Source organism: Balaenoptera physalus (assembly GCF_965194825.1).
Source record: "Balaenoptera physalus genome assembly, chromosome: 7".
Lineage (NCBI taxonomy): Eukaryota > Metazoa > Chordata > Mammalia > Artiodactyla > Balaenopteridae > Balaenoptera > Balaenoptera physalus.
This window is the reverse complement of record NC_138886.1, coordinates 6,703,368-6,721,277: the sequence shown is the minus strand read 5'-3', so window position 1 is coordinate 6,721,277 and position 17,910 is coordinate 6,703,368. Positions and strand designations below refer to the sequence as shown.

The 17,910-nt window shown below is 39.8% G+C and overlaps 1 long non-coding RNA gene across 1 annotated transcript; it reads right to left on the bottom strand.

The window, feature by feature from the left end:
* Positions 1–12,525: 12,525 nt before the first annotated feature.
* LOC309663777 lies at positions 12,526–15,349 on the bottom strand. The gene is made up of 2 exons (XR_014265448.1): positions 14,306–15,349; positions 12,526–12,710 (listed from the first exon to the last, which is right to left on the bottom strand). It is a non-coding gene; the product is annotated as an uncharacterized lncRNA (long non-coding RNA).
* Between the last annotated feature and the right edge of the window lie 2,561 nt (positions 15,350–17,910).

Here is a 17,910-nt window from a genome sequence, read left to right as displayed (position 1 = left end):
GGTTGCGCCCATGGCTGTGCATCTCATGAATATGATACACACCTGAAGGTGGAAACCAGATCGAGAATGTCTTCACAGCCAAAGGGATAAGCCAGCGTTCAGTGGAGTTGAACAAGCACTCATCCATCCATTCACCCTACAGCAGGCAAGGCTCCGCTCTCTCGCTGCTACAGCCCTGTGGCTCTTGTGATGAGGATATGAGTGGACCACCAGGAAGGGCTCTATTGAATCCTGAATCCTCAAAACCATCTCGTTCCCCTGTGGGCAAAACGGTGCCCTTTCCAGATGAGGAAACCGGGACTTGTCCTGGGGAAGGTCAGACAGCTCATAGGTGGTGTAGCAGAGTCCAAATCTGGGGCGTGCAGAGACACCACCCACCAGGTGGTGCCCAGGGCTGTGAGTGAAGGAAGGTCTGCTTAGGAATCACGTGGCCCACACTCTAGACAAGTACCTCCCACAGAAAAAAGACATCAGCCACAAACACAACCCACATGGGTAATTTTACCTTTTCTGGTAGCTTCATTACAACAAAGTCAAAAGAAACTGGTGGAATTCATTCTAACAATATTTGTATTTAAGCTAATACATGCAAAATGTTATCATTTTGACATGTCATAAATATTTAAAATTCTTAATGAGACATTTACCCTTTTGATTTTTCTTACTAAGTCTTTGAACTCTGGTGTGTATTTTACACTTAAGGCACATCTCAGTTCAGAATTTCAGTGCTCCGTGCTCACTCGGTGGTGACACGCGCAGCTCTTGGCCGCTGGGTAGTGCAGCCCTAACACCCCGACTCCTCACCCCCACCACCCCAGCCTTGTGTGATCTTGGCCGAGTCCCTTCCTGGTTTGTCTTCATCAGAGGGGAAGTGCTTTGTAAACTCACTGTGAGCGGCTCACTGCGACCTCCTTTCATCCGTGTACTACCTTGGCAGCCAAGGCACCCACAGAGACAAAGCTGCTGGGGGCCACAGCTCTGGGGAGACACACAGCCAGTTCCCCTTGTGGAAAGAGATGTCTTCTCAAACTTGGGCCGGGGAGCCCCACACACCCGCGAGAGGGGGAGGGGAGGGGCTGGGGGAGGAGTCCCTCCCCGCACCCACCCACCCCCCACCCCGGCCCAGGATGTTACAGCAACCAGACTATAACAGCTGCTTTAATTTTATAAAATCCGAACTCCGTGCTTGGAGCTGGTTCTCTGGGAATGCCGGCTCTCTCGTTCACGCTTTAGCCACACATTTATGGAGCGCTTCGGTTGTTTACGCCGTTACCATGAGGATGCCGAAGATACAAAGGGGAAAGCAGCCCGGCCTCCTCCCGGTGTCTGGTGGAGCAGGCCGGTCAAGCGAGCAAACCGCCCCAGCGAAACTCTGCGGGCAGCGCTTCAGAGGCTCTGGGTGGGCACCCTGCCTGAGCGAGGGGATGGGAACAGCAAGTTCAAAGAAGGGTGAGACGGAGCTAAAGAAAGGTGAGACGGAGCTTGTGATCAGGTGTGTGGCTGGAGGGCAGGATGCCTGGGAGGGCTGGCAGGACATCAGACGGTACCCACGGGTAGGTTGGGTCCAGCCCAGGATGGATCTTGAATCTTCTCTGAGACCCGTGCTCCAAACAGCAGGACTGCCACAGGAAACCCTGACTCGCTTTGCTGTGCCTTTGGCAAAATCGCCAATTAGGTGACTAGGACACCGGTCGCGGCAATTCAACTCCCTGTATTCGCTATTCACAGGGGCCTCTATTGATGCTTTGCTGTGGGGAATACTGAGATGCAAAAGACAGTAGAAACCAGCAAAAAATATAAGACTTTAATTTCCAACACAATTGTGAGTTACACTGCAGAAAACCCTCCTGCTACAAAATACTACTTGGAAATGGTGGCTAAAATATAACAAACATCCTTTTAAATGCATGGCTGAGCTTGCAAGAAAGGAAGGGAACTCCCCAGGGATAAAAACAAAGAAGGAGCTGAAAACCAGAGCAGGAATCAGGAGGGCTAGTATCGGTGCTGTGCTGGCACGGGCAGGGTGGAGCTGTGGGTCTCAGCAGCCTGGGGTTGGATTTTACAGCCCCTGTGGGGACGAGATATAAGGCTTTGGGCACCACAAAGCCAGGAGTTGTAAATGAGACCCACCTCCAAGCCAGACTCTTCAGAGTTATAGTCTCGGTGAAAAAGTGGGCAAGGATTTAAAAAAAAAAACAAACCCACTCTCTGCTCAGACAGATCACCAATCAGCTCATCTGCTACAGCCTGGGCTCTGGGAATTTGTAACCACAGACTTAGCCCCAAGGGGTTTGGGATTTAAATTTACACTACCCTGCTTCCCTTGTGTTCAGGAGACTGAAAGCAAGAAGTTAACACAGAAAAGGGTCCCTGGCTGGAGATGCCTGTGGGCACTGGGCAGAAACAAATGCAAACACTCCCTAGAGGGCCATGACCTCAACCTAGGCTGCCCAGTGTTCCCACAGACAAAGGTTCCTGCAGATGAGCTCACAAAGACAAAATCACAAAACAAAAGCAGTCATAAGAGTCAGTGGCAAAACCAATAAGCTTGCCCCACCCTCACCCACCCACCCACCACTACCACCACCACCCCCTCCCTGCCACCCATCCCTCGAACCTCAGATGATAGATCCAGGAGTTAGAGACCAGAGGATACCTGTGATTACAATGACTAAGATGTTTTGGGAAATATCAAGAAGAATTAATATAATGAAAAAAGAACAGCCAGGGTTCCTGGTTACAGACAGCAGATTAATATGTGTGTTGCTGAAGCGAGCATATAGACAGCAGATTAAGCACAGGCATTTATCCCTGCTCCCTCCTGAAACTCCTTTAAAAATGGCAGAAAAGGAATTTTTAAAGTACTACAATGACAAAGAAAATGGGATAATTTCGAAATTGGAAAGCAAACCAACAAGTGGGAATTGACTTAGTGGATGCAAAAAAATTGAGTCTTAAACCGCAATGAGGAAAGTCTAGGACACACAGAACCCCCAAAGGTTCAGGAATTGAGTATCATGTACTTCTGGAAGCAGAGGGAACCACAGGGGACTTGTTGAAAGAGACTTTAAAAGGCAGTTAGTAACCAAGATCCCATCTCCCAAGGTGACTTTCTCTACTATATCCCAACTAATATTATTCCCTGGAGTGGGTAAAACCATGGGACTCTGCACTGGGGAAGAGCAGATCCAGCTGGGGGCAGGGGCATCACACTGAAAATGGGAGAATTAAGTGAAGGTCTTCACATTGAATATTAATACTCCTAAATGGCAAACAGGCTTAATATGAACCTCCAGGCAAGAGATCAAAAGATCTTTGCAAATTTGAGAAACCTAGGAGGAAAGACCTAAAGGCAGTGACATCAGAAGTTGCTCAGTGAGGACTTCCCTGGTGGCTCAGTGGTTAAGAATCCGCCTGCCAATGCAGGGGACATGGGTTTGAGCCCCGGTCCAGGAAGATCCCACATGCTGCAGGGCAACAAAGCCCATGAGCCATAACTACTGAGCCTGCGCTCTAGAGCCTTGTGAGCCACAACTACTGAGCCCACGTGCTGCAACTACTGAAGCCCGCACACTCTAGGGCCCATGTGCTGCAACTACTGAGCCCGTGTGCTGCAACTACTGAAGCCTGCATGCCTAGAGCCCATGCTCTGCAACAAGAGAAGCCACTGCAACACCGCAACGAAGAGTAGCCCCTGCTCACTGCAACTAGAGAAAGCCCGCATGCAACAACAAAGACCCAACACAGACAAATTAATTAATTAATTAATTTAAAAAATTATATTAAAAATTTTTTTAAAAAAAGAAGTTGCTCAGTGAAAGAGCCTAGTCAGATCACCCTTCGGTGGAGTCCTTGGTGGGCAGCCAGCTCTGAGCTTTGAGCTTCCGAGCAGACTCTGTGTGTAGACGCCAAGGATCACTGGGCACATAAGGGAAGCTCCTAACTCAGAACCAAACAATAAGAAACAGATAAAAAGCAACTTGGAGGGAACACACATGACTATGATAAGAAGAAAATGCCAAAAAATTATCATTAGTAGCATCAAAGACGTAAGAGATATAGCACATATTAAACAAGTACAGGATGTTATTAAAAAGGAATGTTCTGAGAAGAAAAAAATCTCTCTTGCGTAGAACAAATTAAAAGCTTAGTGGTAAGTTTAGAAGATAAGGTTGCAGATTAGGCAATTTCCCAGAAAGCAGAGCAAAAGGACAAAGCATAAGAGAGAAAAGACATGAAAATTAGAGAATCAACCTAGGAGATCTAACATCCAAATAAAAGAAATCCCAGAAAGAATAGAGAAAATAAAAGAGGGAGGGGCACTCATCCAATAAGTTATTCAAGTAAATGTCTCTGAATTAAATTACATGAGTTTCCAGATTGAAGATACCCACCAAGTATTGAACAAAATGGATGCTGTTTGCACACTAAGACATATCATTATGAAATTTTAGATCACTAAGAACAAATGAAAAATCATACAAACTCCCAGAGAGGGAAAAACTAGATTTTACACAAAGCATCAAAAATCAGAATGGGAGACTTCCCTGGCGGTCCAGTGGTTGGGACTCTGCGCTTCCACTGCAGGGGACATGAGTTAGGTCCCTGGTCAGGGAACTGGAATCCCACATGTCAAGTGGCTCAGCCAAAAAAATAAATAAATAAAATAAAAATTAAAAAAAAATCAGAATGGCATCAGATTTCTTAACAGCAACACTGATTTAGACCACAATGCCTTCAAAATCCAGAAAAACATATATATCAAACTTAGAATTCTATACCCAGCCAAACTATCAACTGTGAGCATAGAATAAAGATTTTCAGAAATGAATGGTCTCAAAAATTTTAACTCCCATGCGTCTGTAACAGAGCAGGACCCTATGGTACCTTCCCAGAACAGAATACCCACTCCACCCCACCATGTCCTCCTCCTGCCTTTTGTCTGTAGAAAAACTTTAGTCAAAGAATAAATTTAATCAGAGAAGTGAGAAAAATCAGAAAGAAAGGAAAACAGTCAAGCAAGACAAAATAATAGTTTAGCCATTAAACAAAGCAAACGACGTTTAGTTTCTCCTCAAGGGCTATAGGTAATATTCTGAGCTATATCCTTTGAGCTGTTTTGCAGATACTGAAACCCCCACCAGGTGGAAGAAGTTACCTCTAGGCTCCCCACAAGCACATTTGACCCCAGACCAGTTGGAACCAGAAGGTTGATGATGTTGACTCCCAATTACCTCACCACCAACCAATCAGAAGAATGTCCCTGAGCTGATCACATACCCCACAACCCCCTCCCTCACCCTATCTTTAAAACCCTTTCCCTGAAAGCCTTTGGGGAGTTTGGGCCTTTTAAGCACTAGCTACCTGGACTCCTTGCTTGATGCCCTGCACTTTCCTTCACCACGACCTGGTGTCAATAGATTGGCTTTACTGCATGTGGGCAAGTAGACCCAGGTTTGGTTTGTAACATCCTTTCTTGGGAATTGACTAGAGAATGTCACCACTAAGACAGGCAATAAATCAAGAAAGAGGTTAAGGTGAGAAATCAATGCATAAGAGAAATAATGTGAATCCTCAAGCTATTGATGAAGGGAGAGCCCAATAGGCTTGGAGAGCAGCCAGAAGAAATTGGAAGAGACCAGAAAGGTCTGTGAAAAATGTTTCCAAGATGATGCAATTGGGAAATGTGCTTGGATGTATCAAGAGGCAGTTGGTTCTGCTGGGGAAGGATTTGGTATGAATTCATGATAATTAGACAGAAAACTAAGCAAACAAATAAAAACTAGACAGTATTAACTACAAAGAAAGCAAAAGATTGTGGAAGAAAAATAACTATCATGTTCTACATGGCACAATGGTGAATAGAGTTTATGTAATCATAATAATGTAAACTTTAAATTATGATTTAAACTCTATTGGAAGAATGGTGGGATAGGAAGTGTGTGTGTGTGCAAGGTAGAGGGAGGGGTGGTGCTGGTGAAAGCCAGACAGTTCCTCATTTTCTAATGTGAAAAGTTGACAGATAATGCCTAAAACTGGGCGGGGGGGGGAGGGGGGAGGAATAATAAAGCATATTATTTTGTGATATAGAGGTAAATTCCAAAAGCAATAGTTAAAAGAGTAGAAGTTGCTTGCCCCTGGGGAGCAGAAAATGGAAGAATTTGGGGATGGGGGATAAGAGACTGCAGTTTTTATAATAAGCCTGTGGACCTACTTGATATTTTAAACTATATGCATGTATACAAATGAAAATCTAAAAAACAGATGAGATGGATTTGGACAATAAACTTCTCATATGCTCTTATATGCCAGCTTGAATCCTCTCAGCTCCACTAGTTTACAAGAGTCTTGGCCAGTTGTTTTGTCCCAACCAATTTTGCATGGGCTCTGTTTAACTCCACACGGACACAGCATGATAGCATTTCTGCCTCCTACCCCCATGTGCTTCCCTGTGGCTGCTGGTGCTTGAAATGCCATGGATCCACTCAATGCCCAGGCATGTGCAAGATAGTTCCATGAGATGAAGCAATCAATTGTGATTAACATCAAGCAGTGGCCAGCTCAATAATGTACCTTCACATTGGTTCTCCCTCCTTTCCTTTTTCCCACTTCAGCTTTCCTGGGATTACACTCCCTAAAACATTAGTGGCACTTCACTTTCACTTTAATTCTGCTTACTAAGGCCCTAGAAAGCAGACCTTTGGTTTGGAATTTGATGTTGGATTATTCACATCATACATAATTATGAAAGATGGAATGTTTTCCCCTTAAGATCAGAAACAAGGATGCCCTCTCTCACTACTCCTGCTCAACAACATAAGAGAATTCCTAGCCAGTTCAATAAGGCAATAAATAAGGCATACAGCTTGGAAAGGAAGAAATCTCCTTCTAGTCATATGTAACATGATTGTCTACGTGAAAAATCCTTTAGAACTAATAAGTTTAGCAAGATCACATAAGTCAATATACCAAAAAAAAAAAAAAGTATTTTATATACTCACAATGAATAATTGGAACTTAAAATTAAGAAATAGCACTGGAAAAAATGAAATACTTGGGCATAAATCTGTATGCTGAAGACTATAAAACACTAATGAAAAAAATTTTAAATACCTAAATAAATGGAGAGATATACCATGTTCATGGATTGGAAGACTGAATTTTGTTAAGCTGTCAATTATCTCCAAGCTGATCTACAGATTCAGTCTAATCCCAAACAAAGTCCTATCAGGCTTTTCTGTAAAAATCAACAAGCTGATTCTAAAATTTACATGGAAAGGCAAAGGAACCCGAATAACCAAAACAATTTTGAAAAAGAAGAACAAAGTTTCAGGATTCACACTACATCCTTTAAGACTTTCTATAAAGCAACAGTTATTACTGTGGAATTGGTCAAGGGATAGATACATGGATCAATGGAGCAAGGAATAGAATCCAGAAATAGAATCACATAAGTTTGGCCAGTTGATTTCTTACAAAGGTGCAAAGGCAATTTTATTGAGAAAGAATAGCTGGTTGTTGTTGTTTTTCAACAAATGGATTTTAATAATTTGGACAGCAATATTGAAAAAATGATTGTCAATCTTTGTCACGTGTTACACAAAAATTAACTCAAAATTCATCATAGACCCAAATGATAACAGTAAAATAATAAAACTTTTAAAAGAAAATATGGGGGAAAAATCTTTGTGACTTTGGAATAAGCAAAGCATTCTTGGATATAACACCAAAAGCATGGCATATAAAAGAAAAAATTGATAAATTATGTTATATCAAAAATTTTAAATTTTGCTTCTGTAAAAGGCACTGCTAAGAGGATGAAAGTTAGGGACTTCCATGGTGGTCCAGTGGGTAAGACTCCATGCTCCCAATGCAGGGGGCCCAGGTTTAATCCCTGGTCAGGGAACTAGATCCCGCATGCATGCTGCAACTAAGAGTTTGCATGCTGCAACTAAGAAGTCCGCATGCCGCAACTAAGAAGTCCGCATGCTGCAACTAAAGATCCCACATGCCACAATGAAGATCCCGCGTGCCGCAAGTATGACCCAGCGCAGCCTAAATAAATAAATAAATAAATATAAAACTTTTTAAAAAAGAGAATGAAAGATAAACTGCAGATTGAGAGAAAATATTTGCAAATCTCATAGCCCACAAAAACTCAACCAGGATATGTGAAGAACTCTCAAAACTCAACAATAAAAAGGCAGTACTTCAAATGGGCAAAAGATTTAAGCAGTCACTTCACAAAAGAAGATATATGAACGGTAAATAAGTAGATGAAAAGATGCTCAATTTCATTCCCTAGTCACTAGGGAAATTCATATTAAAACCACATGGGGGCTTCCCTGGTGGTGCAGTGGTTAAGAATCAGCCTGCCAATGCAGGGGACACAGGTTTGAGCCCTGGTCCAGGAAGATCCCACATGCTGCAGAGCAACTAAGCTGGTGCACCGTAACTACTGAGCTTGCACTCTAGAGCCCGTGAGCCACAACTACTGAGCCCGTATGCTGCAACTACTGAAGCCCACATGCCTAGCGCCCGTGCTCCACAACAAGAGAAGCCACCGCAATGAGAAGCTTGCGTGTGGCGATGAAGAGTAGCCCCCCCTCGCTACAACCACAGAAAAGCCATCGTGCAGCAACAAAGACCCAATGCAGCCAAAAATAAAATAAATTAATTAAAAAAAAACACACACATGGGATACCATTACACACCAATTAAAAAGGCTAAATTAAAAAAAAATTATCAAGTGCTGTCAATAACATACCATGATCTAGGGGGATTCATTCCAGGAAGCAAGGGTGATTTAACAATTATAAAATCTTTTAAAAAGTCAACATAATTCACAATATTAACAAAATAAAGAACTAGAATCATATGATCATCTCAGTAGATGCATAAAAAGCATTCAGTAAAATTTAATATTCATTCAGAATAAAAATTCTTAATAACTAGAAAGAGACAGGAAATTTCCTTAATCTAATAAAATATCTAACATAAAGTACAGCAAACATCATACTTAATTGCAAAATATTGAAAATTTTCCTCCAGAGGTTAGGAAGAAGATAAGGCTGTTCACTATCACCACTTCTATTCAATATTGTAGAGGAGATCCTATTCAGTGCAATAAAGCAATAAAAAAATTTAAAGTATAACAACTGTAAAGAAAGAACAAACTGTTACTATTCACAAACAACATGAACAAACTGTTACTATTCACAGACAACATGAGATCCTATTCCGTGGGATAAAGCAATAAAAAAATTTAAAGTATAACAACTGGAAAGAAAGAACAAACTGTTACTATTCACAGACAACATGACTGTATACATAGAAGACCCAAAAGAATTAAAAAATAAATGATTAGAATTAATAAGTGAATTTAGCAAAGTCCCTGGCTAAAATGTCAACATCAAAAAAATCAATTGCCTTTCTATACACTAGCAATAAACAATTACCAGATGAAAAATAAACAATGATACCATTTACAATACCATCAGAAAACATCAAGTACCTAGGGGAAAATGATAGACAAGTTCTCTATACATAAAACTGAAAATTATTACTGAGAAAAATTAATGACCTAAAAAAATATACTATGTTCATGGATCAGAAGATTCAATATTGGAAAGAATATAATTCTCCTCAAATTGATCCATAGATTCAATGTAATTCCAACCAAAATTTCAGCAAATATTTGTGGAAATTTAGAAGTTGATTCCAAAATATAACAGAAATAAAAGGGCTGGGCTTACCTGGTGGTGCAGTGGTTAAGAGTCCGCCTGCTATTGCAGGGAACACGGTTTGAGCCCTGGTCCAGGAAGAGCCCACATGCCGTGGAGCAACTAAGCCTGTGCACCACAACTACTGAGCCTGTGCTCTAGAACCCATGAGCCAGAACTACTGAGCCTGCGCACAACTACTGAGGCCCATGCGCCTAGAGCCTGTGCTCTGCCACAAGAGAAGCCACCGCAATGAGAAGGCCGCACACCACAATGAAGAGTAGCCCCCGCCTGCAGCAACTAGAAAAAGCCCTTGAGCAGCAACGAAGACCCAACGCAGCAAAATAAATAAATAAAAAAGAAATTAAAAAAAAAAGAAAGAAAAGGACCAATAATAGCCAATACAACATTGAAGAAGTACAAAATTAAAGACTTACACCATCAAGAATTATAAATTTGGGGCTTCCCTGGTGGCGCAGTGGTTGAGAATCTGCCTGCCAATGCAGGGGACACGGGTTCGAGCCCTGGTCTGGGAAGATCCCACATGCCACAGAGCAACTGGGCCCGTGAGCCACAATTACTGAGCCTGCGCGTCTGGAGCCTGTGCTCCACAACAAGAGAGGCCACGATGGTGAGAGGCCCGCGCACCGCGATGAAGAGTGGTCCCCACTTGCCACAACTAGAGAAAGCCCTCGCACAGAAACGAAGACCCAACACAGTCATAAATAAATAAATAAATAAATAAAAAGAACGTGAATTTAAAAAAAAAAAAAAAAAGAATTATAAATTTGAAATTGATGGTGTGATATTAGCAAGGATAGAAAAAGAGGCCCACAGAACCACAGAACAGAATAAAGAGTGCATAAAGAGACCCATACATATTTAGTCACTTGCTTTGTGACAAAGATGTCCCTACAATGCAATGGGAGAAAGGTAGCTCTTTTTAGTAAATGGTACTGAGTCAACTGGATATCCATATGGGAAAAAAATGAATCTTGACTGCTGCCACACCATGTGTAGAAATACATTTCTGTTGGATCATAGACCTAAATGTAAAAGATAAAGCAAAAAACATTTAAGAAAACATAAGAGAATTGGAAATAGATGGTGGGCTAAGAAAATATTTCTTAAGTAGGACACAAAGGGTTCTAGTCTTTAAAAAATAATCAACAAATTAGACTTCATTGGCATAAGAAGTTTTGTTCACACACCCACACAAAAACCATCAACAGAACAAAAATGTAAATTAGAGTGGAATAAGATATTTGCAATACATATTTCCAACAAAGGAACTCATGTCCAGAACAGATGATGAGCTCCCACAAAGTAATGTGAAAAAGACAACTTCATTTAGAAAATAGGCAAAAGACTTGCATAGGGGCATCAAAAAAGAGGATATCCAAATGACCAATGAATATCTGAAAAGGTGCCCAACATCATTAATTATCAAGAAAATGCAAGTCAAACCACTATGAGATACCATTGTACACACTAAATTAAAAATTTTTAATTGATAAAACCAAGTGTTGGCAAGGATGCAGGGCAAGTGAAATGCTCATATTCTGCTGGTTGGAGAATAAATTGGCATAAACACTTTGAAAACAAAAGCACTATCTACTAAAGATGAATGTATGTATATACATCCTAAGTATATAGTCAACAAAAAAAATGCATACATATATTTAACAGAAGACATGCCTACAAATGTTCATGGCAGTTTTATTCATAATAGCCCTGTCTTAGTCAGTTCAGGCTGCTGTAACAGAATACCATAGACTGAGTGGTTAACAAACAACAGACGTTTTTATTTCTCACAGTTCTGGAGGCTGGAAGTTGAAGATCATGGTGTCAGCATGATTGGCTTCTGGTGAGAAGCCTCTTCCAGGTTGCAGACTGCTGATTTTTTCTTATATCCTCACTTGGCAGAAAGAGAGTGAGCGAGCTCTCTGGGGTCCCTTTTATAAGGGTACTAATCCCATTCATGAGGGCTCCACCCTCATGGCCTAATCATCTCACATAGACCCTCTCCCAATACCACCATATTGGGGTTAAGATTCCAACATATGGACTTTGAGGGTACACAAACATTCGGTCCATAGCAAGTCCCAAACTGGAAACTACCTAAATATCCACCAGTAGTATAATATAGCTAAGTTTGATATAATCACATAACAGAATACTAAAAAACATTAAAAATGATTGAACTATCCCTACACAGGACAACATTATGAACTTCACAAACACAATGTTGAATGATAGAAGTCAGAAATAAATAAATATACTCAATGATTCCACTTATAAAAGGTTCAAAAACAAGCAAAACTTACCTCTGGTGATAAAAGTCAAATTCATGATTATCTTTTTGGAGTTAACAACTGAAGAAACAAGAGGAGAGGCTTCTAGGATGCTGCTAATATTCTAATTCTTGTCCTCGATGGTGATTACATAGATGTGTTCACTTTGTAAAAATTCACCAAACTGAACATTTAAGATTTGCACCATTTTCTCTATGTTATTATTCTTTAACAAAATATTTACTTTAAACAAATAGTATTGGCTGTTTTACATAGATATCATATTTTAAAACTTGGTATACTGAAAAGTATAGAAGAGAATAAAAATAACCCATGATCTCTCATCCATGTATAACCACTGTTCACATTTTGGTGGACTACCCCATTCAGTGTACATAAGTTCCAAGAGCTTCACTCATACTAAAGACAGAACTTCATAAGCTATAACTCAAATATAGGGACATGTATAATTAGTCCTCTAATCTTCAAGCAAATTATCACAAATCTAATGAGTTAAAACAACACACTTTATTTTCACATGGTTTCTGTGGGTCAAAAGTCCAGGCAGAGGTTAGCTTCTTCCTCTGATTAAGGTCTCACATGGCTGCAAAGTGTCAACTAGGCTGTGTTTTTATCTGGAGGCTTGACTGGGGATGAATCCACTTCCAAGTTCAATCAGGAGATGAATTCACTACTGTTGAAATTCAAAGAATGAAACCTTCTTAGAAATGCTTTTAAATAAACATGCTCAAGCTCCACAAAGAGATAAGGAAAGGAACAACAAAAAACATGATATAAAACAAACAGATATGAATCAAGAACAAATGGATATAAAAAATTATAATCATTGACATAACATCTCAAAAGATGGAATAAACTGTAAACTAGATGAAGAGAGAGCTGGGTAATAGAAAGATTGCACTGAAGAATTCATTTAGAAGGCAATATAGAAAAAGTGATGGAAAATATGAGAGAGAAGTTAAGAGAAATGGAAAATAACATTAGAAGATCAAGAATACATATAACAGAAATTTCCAGAAGTATGATGTAGAAGGAATTACAAGAGAGCAATATTCAAAGAGATAATAGCTAAGAATTTTCAAGAAGTGAAAAAAGACATGTGTTCTCAAAATAAAGAAGCGCAACAAATGCCATGCTAAATAAATAAAAATTAAAATTCCACCTAGATAAATTCAGAATTTCAAAGATGAAGAGAAAAATCTTAAAAGCAACCCTGAAGGGGAAAAAAGGTTGCTCACAAAGAAATGATAAATAAACTGAAATGAGAACTCTCAACCACAAAAGAGATAAGAAAACAATGCAGTAATACCTTCAGGTATTCCGGGTGTTGAGGGAAATTAACTACTAACTTAGAATAATATACCTAGCTAAACTATTACTAAACAAAATGAAAACATCTTCGAACTTACAAAAAACAAGAATTTTTCATCCCCCAAACTTTTGATGAAAAAACTCCTAAGAGATGTCCTCTGCCAAGAAGAAATAGAAACTGGGGACTTCCCTGGTGGTGCAGTGGATAAGACTCCACACTCCCAACACAGGGGGCCTGGGTTCGACCCCTGGTCAAGGAGCTAGATCCCACATGCGTGCCACAACTAAGAGTTCGCATGCCACAACTAAGGAGCCCACGTGCTGCAACTAAGGAGCCAGTGAGCAGCAACTAAGGAGCCCAACTGCTGCAACTAAGACCTGGTGCAACCAAATAAATGAATAAATAAATTAAAAAATAGAAACCTGGGACTTTCCTGGTGGCTCAGTGGTTAAGAATCCGCCTGCCAATGCAGGGGACACGGGTTCGAGCCCTGGTCTGGGAAGATAACACATGCCGTGGAGCAACTAAGCCCGTGAGCCACAACTACTGAAGCCTGTGCACCTAGAGCTCCTCAACAAAGAGAAGCCACCACAATGAGAAGCCTGTGCACCGCAACGAAGAGTGGCCCCTGCTCGCCACAACTAGAGAGAAAGCCTGTGTGCAGCAATGAAGACCCAATGAAGCCATAAATAAATAAATAAATTTATTAAAAGAAAATAGAAACCAAAAAGGAAGGAGTATCAAGAAGCAATGATGAACAAATGTTAGTAAATGATATTGGTAAATCTAATTATTATATTAGGATATAGGTTTGGCTGATCTGACTGAGATCCAAAATTCTAGTGGCTCACAAAGATAAAAATTATTTCTCAGTACAGTCTGGACATAACTAGCTCATATAACAGCTTCAAGGTGTCAGGGCCTCAGGCTCCTTATGCTTTGTTCCTTTATAATACCTGTGGTGTTGCTCTCGTCCCCAGAGTTCAAGATGGCTCTCCACTGCATCTACCTTCTCATTAGCAGAAACAGGGAAAGGGCAAACACAGTTTCCTTTAAAGAGCAGGAACTGTGATTTGCTTATATATCACTCCCACTTGCATCCCATTGGTGACAGCTAGCTCCAAGGGAGGCTGGGAAATGTAGTCCTTAGCAAGACAGCCATCTGCCCAGATAAAAATTCTTTTAGTCTGCAAATGGACAGATCAGGTATTGTGGGACAACCAGCGACTCCACCACAACCATTGACTATAAAAACTATATAATCCTAATTAAATTTTTACCCTAAAAAAGTATGATTAAATCAAGAAGGAAATATGTCCAAGCAAAAAAAGCCTGCAAGGGAGATTTTTTTAAAGTGATAATGTGTGCAGTTTGCAAAATGATACTCAGTGTCAAGTGTCTGCAAAAGAGTGAAATTCCCATGTAAAATCAAGAGGTTCCATCTGGAACAAAGCAAGTAAAGATTGACTTCCACAAAGATGGAAACAAGTGACAATGTTAGGAATTAGACTGATATGCTAAGAGATATCAAACCAGGTTCAGTAGATATGCTGTAAACCTATACACTACCCACCTGTTAAAAAAAAAAAAAAAAAAAGGTAGAATTGAAATTCCAGACAAAAATAATAAGGAATTGATTTCAAGACTTACTATTATGCTACAGTCATCAGGACAATGAGAGGTTGGCCTAAGGACAAATAGATCAATGGAACAGAAGAAAGAATCCAGAAATAGACCCACACATTCACTGTTGATTGATTTCAGCAAAGGTGCCAGAGTAACACAACATAGAAGATAGCTTTTTAACAGCTGGTGCTGGAATTGCTGGATATCCACTTGGAAAAATAATGAACCTCAACTCTTACTTCACACCTGACACAAAAACTAAATTGAAATAGATCACAAATCTAAGTATAAAAGGTACAACAATGAAACTGCTAGAAGAAAACACAGGAGAAGATCTTCTCAACCTTGGGGTATGCAAAGATATCTTAAAAACATGAGAGTACAAGCTGTAAGAGGGGAAAAAATGGATAAATTTGACTTCATCAGTGATTAAAAAAAACTTTTGCCCTTCAAAAGACACCACTGAGAAAATGAAAAGACAAACCCCAGATTGGGAAAAAATATTCACAATATAAATAACTGATAAAAGACTAACATACAAAATATTTAAAGAACTGCTACAACTCAATAAGAAAAAGGGAAATAGCTCAATTAAAAACAGGCAAAAGAATTGAACAGATACTTCCCAAAAGAAGATGTATGAATTTTTCATTGTACATTATTTCACCCATATGAAAATGTGTATATTTTTCATCCACGTGAAACAATGCTCAACATCACTAGTCATACCAAGTGTTGTGGAGGATGTGGAGCTGTGGGACTCTCAGACAATACTGAGGGACTTAAAGTGGTACAGCCACTTTGGAAAACTGTCTGACAGTTTCTTATAAAGTTAAACATACACCTACCATACAACTCAGCCAGTCCACTCTTAGGTATGTATTTACCCAAGACAAATGAAAACATATGTCCACACAAAGACTTGTACACAAATGTTAATGGCAGCCTTATTCATGACAGCCCCAACCTAGAAACAACCCAAATGTCCTCCAACAGGTGAATGGAGAGACAAATGGTGATATAACCACACAACGGAAGACAACTTTGCAATGAACAAAGTAACAAACTACTGACATGAGTAAATTACATTAAGTGAAAGAAGCCAGATACAAAACAGCTCATAACGTAGGAGTCCAATTATATGAAATTGGGGGAAAGGCAAAACTAATCTAGAGCGAAAGAAAGCAGAAATCAGTTGTTTGCTATCTTCATTCTGGTGGTGGTTGCATGGGTATATTCACTTTTCAAAACTCATCAAAATTGTGTAAGTACTATATGTAGATTATATCGGACATGTGCTGTCTAATACAGCAGACACAGCCATATGCGGCAATTGAGTACTTGAAGTGTGGCTGATCCAAAATGAGGTGTGCTGTTAAGTGTAAAATACATACCAGATTTCAAGATTTAGCACAGAAAATATAAACTATTTCATTAATAATCTCATATTGACTACATTTTGAAATACTCTTTTTGACATATTATGTTAAATAAAGCATATTATTAAAATTAATTTCACTGTTTTTTTAATGTGGCTACTAGAAAATTTTAAATAATACATGTGACTCATTATATTTCTATTGGACAGCACTGCTTTGGACATTGTTGGGAAAATATATATCTGGGTATCAATGTTAAAAATTTAAGGGCGGGTTTCCCTGGTGGCGCAGTGGTTGAGAATCTGCCTGCCAATGCAGGGGACACGGGTTCGAGCCCTGGTCTGGGAAGATCCCACATGCCGCGGAGCGACTAGGCCTGTGAGCCATAATTGCTGAGCCTGCACGTCTGGAGCCTGTGCTCCGCAACAAGAGAGACCGCGATAGTGAGAGGCCCACGCACCGCGATGAAGAGTGGCCCCCACTTGCCGCAACTAGAGAAAAGCCCTCGCACAGAAACGAAGACCCAACACAGCCATAAATAAATAAATAAATAAATAAAATTAAAAAAAAAAAAATTTAAGGGCAACCAGTTAAACAACAGAAATACATCTATAGTTTCAAAACTATCAAAGAAAAAAGGAGAATAAAGAAAACTGTAAATTTAATAGATGAAAGAACATGAGAAATAATAATTTTAAAAGGTAGGGTAAAGAGAACAACAAAATAAAATGGTAGAAGTAAGTCTAAATATATCAACAGTCTTTACAAATGTAAATTGATTTCATTTGTCTCTTTAAAGACAGGGAATGTCATATTGGATCAAAACAAACAAAACAAAATACAATAGCATGCTGGTTAGAAGGAACACTCTAAAGCAAAAGAAAAAGGAAAGGCTGAAATAAAATAATGGGAAAAGATATACCAGGCAAATAGTAACCAAAAGAAATCTGACATAGAATATTATTATCAGGCAAAATACACCTAAGGCCATGAAATATTAAAAGAGATAAAGAGGGACACTATAGGATGATGAAAGTAACAAATCACCAAAAATATCCACCAATAACAAGCTTTTTATACCTAACTACTAGCCTTGAAATAAGTAAAGCAAAAACTGGAAGAATTAGTTTGAAAAACTGAGGAATTCACAAAAGGAATGGGTTCATGGTTGTCAAGAACACATGAACATTTATAAAAAATTGTCCTTGTGTTGGGTCACAAATGAAAGCCTGAACAACTTTTGAAGTGGATGTAAAGCAGACCACATTCTCTACCCACAATGCAGCAAAATTAGAAGTCAACAACAACAACAGAGGCAGATTAACAACAGCTGTAACTTTGAAAACTAAAAAGCACACTTGTTGTAGGAACATTTCTTTCCTAGTCCTGATGTTTCCTTCTCTGTGGAGGGAACCAAATTAGTGTAGCACTCGCAGCCTCTCTCTGCCCAGGGGAGGAAGAGTGACATAGCTGGTCAATGCGGGGAACATAAGATGGGCTTACTTGATTTACCAACTTCCTTTCTCTTCTTGGGAGTGAGCTGCCTACAGGCAGTG